Genomic DNA, 4,320 nt, shown 5'->3' on the forward strand with positions numbered 1-4,320 from the left:
TGAGACAGAAGGGAAAATGTGTATGTGTACTTACCCATATGACTTCAACTTATCATTGTGTAATTGGAGGGAAGGGACCATTTTATAAATGATGTTGATAAAACTAGCAATTCTTTGAGGGGTATAAATGTCAATAAATCTTTTGCATTGACATGTGATTACAGAGCCCTGATGGGTAAAGGGTTTATGTATAAAATAATTCCCAAGCATTGAAAAGTAAAGTGAAATTTACACTTTATGAGGTCTTCCTGGGGGAAAATACTTGTAAATTTTGAAGTGGTAAGTCCTAGCTTTGCGCAGTGGCAGTATCGTAGCCAATGAGGTTTATCCGAGGCGCGATTATTGCTAATTGAAGTGGTAAGTCTTAAAGGAAAAATCCAACAGTTTTATCCCCCATAAAATGAAAATTTTCTCTATATAGAATAAAACAAAACAATATAAAAAGTCAGATTCAGAAAAAGGTGCTTAAAATCATCAATGAAAGTGATGATATCTAAAATACTTATACAATATGTATTTTAATAAAATGATCCCAGATTATAATAGATATGTTAGAGAAAAATTCTCGGGGGGGGGGGAGAACAAATTGTAAGCAGAAATGAGGATACAGATGTAATGTTTTTATCTGCTATATAACAACAACAAAAAAAAAAAACAGAAAAAAAATAGAGTATTTTGGTGTTTTAAATTTGTGGTCACCTGGTAAATTGTCATGCTATGGGGGGATGGGGAAAATCAATGAAATATTTTGGAAAGTAGTACACAAACCATCACGAGTCATAAAAATATTCAAGTCCTTTGAAGGATTTAACTGAAGAATAGTAAGAAAGTTTTTTTGATGGCAAACCATACACCTGTTAAGGAGTTAATGTCCACAATATTTACACAACTCCTACAACTCAATAACAAAAAAACAAACAATCCAGCTTAGAAATCTATCATCAAGACCATTTCAGACAGATAGCATAAGACGTCATCCTCACAGAAAGGTGGGCTATATGTTATCAAACTTCTTTTTTAAAAAAAAATATGATTTAATTCTCCATTGATTTAGGTATTTTTCATTTCTTTTTTTTTATAGTTTCTAGTGTACAGATCTTGCACCTTTTTTTAAAGTTCTAGCTCAGTATTTCCTGTTTTCTATTGTTATTGTAAATTTTTAAATATTTCCATTTGCTTTTGCTAACATGTAAAAATACATTTGGTATCTTTGCATCCTATGACCTTATTAAGCCCACATTTTATTTATTTATTTATTCCAGTGATCAAGCTTCTATTCTTCGTGCCGCGTGATCATGGGCTTAGTACATACATGTCATCATTTCACTTTTGCCCCGGGTGGCAAGAAATGTGTGTCACCATCACCACTTGCAGATCAGGAAACTAACTAGGGTTTCGACTGTTTCTTCTTACCTTGATTCTCATTCCCTCTGGCTCTTGACTATCTTATCCTCCAGCCTTTACCAGAGTAGGGGCCCCATCAGGAGTTCATTAGTGTCTTTTTTTTCTTCTTCCTTTATTCAAAAGCAAGATTAAGAGATGCTTAATTGTTTGGTTTAAACTATCTGCTGCTCCAATTTAGTTTTTTCAAGTGCCTGTCCTCTTTGAGCAAAATCACTTCCTAAAATTACTCTCTGCTTTCTAATAGCACACTCAGCATATACAAGAGATCATGTTTTTGGTTTTTCGTCTGTTTGTTTCTTTGTTTCTTTTTTTGTGAGGGTGGAAGTGTAAGTGTCCTGTGTACCTTCTGCTGCAAAAATTACTCCATGGACCTGCCCATCCACTTGCCTGTCTCTTCCAGTAAACCACATTGCTTTCGGACAGATGCTGAATTGTTTTGATAATTGTGACTCTAGCATCTCCGACAGTGCTTAATCTGTAACTAAATAATTATTGAATGATGAAGGAATGAAGAGACATTGCTTATAGTTCCCGTCCTCTGACAATAAAGTTAAAGGTCAACATGTTCTCCCTCTGACACATACGTAATCTCAGGCAGAATGTTTGAAAAATAGCTAGGAAGGACCTTTAAGAAATCCTATGGTCAAGACCTTTGTTTTTATAGATGTCTAAGAATGATGGTGAGAAGCATCTTAAGTCACAGGGTGCCCTGGAGTGACAGCTAGATAGCTAGATAAATACCCTCTTTCTATATATTTATATCAACACACACATGTATCTGCCAGCATGAAGACACACATGTGCTTTTATGCATCCTTGTACCATGTGCATATAGAGATGTGTACACACACACACACACACACACACTTTTAAGCTGCTTCACATTTAAAGAAGGCTCGTTGGATGCTAACTTCCTCTCCCCATCTTCTCAGTCACTCACTCTGCCCATCCTGATACACACACTTTGTTAACATCTGAGGGTCACCGTTTCAGAGATTCATCAAGGATACTAGGACACATGCCACGGAGACCACCCAGAGATACACCATGGTAACGCAGAGGCTGCATATGACAAAGCCCTAGGCTAAGGCAGCATGGCCAGAAGGGTTCTGATGTAGGGTGCAGAGGTGGGGCATTCCAGAGGAGAAATCAAGTTCTTGTGCCTTCACTTTGGGGAACTGATCATGCCTCAGGTTTGTCAGTGATAGCCCTGTCCCCAGCTTGCGGTGGACTCTTCAGTGAGAGACCAGAGGGGCCTTCTTTGAGGAGGCCACATACCATGAAGAATATTGTTTCCAGCTCTTGAAAACTTGAAGCTGCAATTCATCAAAAAGTTCTGTAATTTGAGGTGTTCCTTCACTGAGCAGATCGCCCCCCTCCCAAGTAAGCAGACCCAACTGCTGGTGACACAAAACAGTCCTTCCTCTGATAAATGAAATCATGCATTCCAGAACAAATCTCCAGGCGCCTTCTGCCTCAATTATCTGTGGATTCTTCCTCCTGTCTCTGGTCTCCCCTTTAACACCATCTGTCTTGTCTCTTATTTGTCTTTGAGTAGACAGAATGATCTTTTGCTCTCTCCCTGACCTTTGCAGGCCAACACACTGCCCCAGAGGAAACTCTGAGCTTTCCGTTTCACAAAGGACTTCCCCGATGTTTTTGACCTTGGCTTCACTCCTCTAAAGCAGGACTTTCTGACAGCCTTGGCCAGGCTCTTATCTCTCCAGTCCAAGCAAGGGTGTCAGAATGTCCCAGGGAATCATTAATCAAGGGCCCCATCCTGACATCAGCTCGTTAGAAGCTCTCCGGTGCCTTGAGTGCATCTGGAGGTCTAGGCAGTCCGCATCGGGCTGCTTTTATCCACAGACCCGTCCTAGAGCAGCAAGCTGATTGATGGCAAAATGGAGAATTAAACATTTATGTGTGGAAGACCAGAAAGGCACAGGAAGAAAGAAATGTAAGTGCACATGCCTGCTGGAGGAACACCATCCATATCAACACTTGGTTGCCCTGAACAACGTCCATCTCTCTCATTACTATATTCCTGTAAGGAAAACTCACCTCCATATAACATCCGTCCCAAGTTGACAAATCCTATTAGGTTGTTGAGTTGTTTCTCCAATGAGACAATTAAAAAAGGCCTTTTTATTCCTCTTCCTTTAAGATTCGTTCAAGTGCTATCTTCTCCAGTGTGTTTCCTCACCTCTTCTCCCTAGGAGAGAGAATCTCTTCTCCCAGAAATAGTTGAGAATCAGCCACCTGGCTTCAAATAATACTCTGTGGGTTGGGAGAGGGAGGAGGATGCCCACTTTGAATGTGTGTCATGATCAAGAGGGGGCACACTTATTCTAGGTGGGACTGGAAGTGGGAGAGGCAAAATTCATCTCAACAGAAGAAAGAACTTTGTAACAATGCTGATAAACAGATCAAATGCACATGGTATTTTTCCAACTAAAGGGTCCATCAATTTAATAAATTTGATAGAGAGGTAAGCTCTTTTATAGGAAGTAAACGTACGATACTGATGTGCAGAGAAGAAGTAGAAAGGGTTCACATTTTTAGCAAGAGTGGCTTTCAGAGCTCAGTAATTCTCCACAAAGGACATGGTGAGCTGGTGACAGAGCCTTGGACTACAAAGGTCGAAAGGGATTTTTTGTCGATGTAACCTGATTTTTAGGTATTTAAAATGTCAGAAGGGGCTTAGTTCTCTTAGAATAAAGACCCCATGGGCTTAGTTTCACTGTGTGAATAGCAGAATAGGTTTAGGGATCCCAGGTGAGAACGTTCAGTAAATGGTATTGGTCATGCACTACCCATGAGACTTGGGTCTCATACATGCTTCCTTCTATCTTCACAACAAATGGGGAAGAAGGTGTTATTCTTAAGAAGCATTTTCTATTTTCAGGAAGCATCATA

General features: G+C 39.7%; 1 non-coding gene across 1 annotated transcript; it reads left to right on the forward strand.

Moving 5' to 3' along the window:
* The first annotated feature begins 288 nt into the window (after positions 1 to 288).
* On the forward strand, positions 289 to 422 carry LOC125090100 (U4 spliceosomal RNA). The gene has a single exon (XR_007124192.1). It is a non-coding gene; the product is annotated as a U4 spliceosomal RNA (small nuclear RNA).
* The last annotated feature ends 3,898 nt before the right edge of the window (positions 423 to 4,320 follow it).

The sequence above is a fragment of the Lutra lutra genome, chromosome 17 (genome assembly GCF_902655055.1).
Source record: "Lutra lutra chromosome 17, mLutLut1.2, whole genome shotgun sequence".
NCBI lineage: Eukaryota > Metazoa > Chordata > Mammalia > Carnivora > Mustelidae > Lutra > Lutra lutra.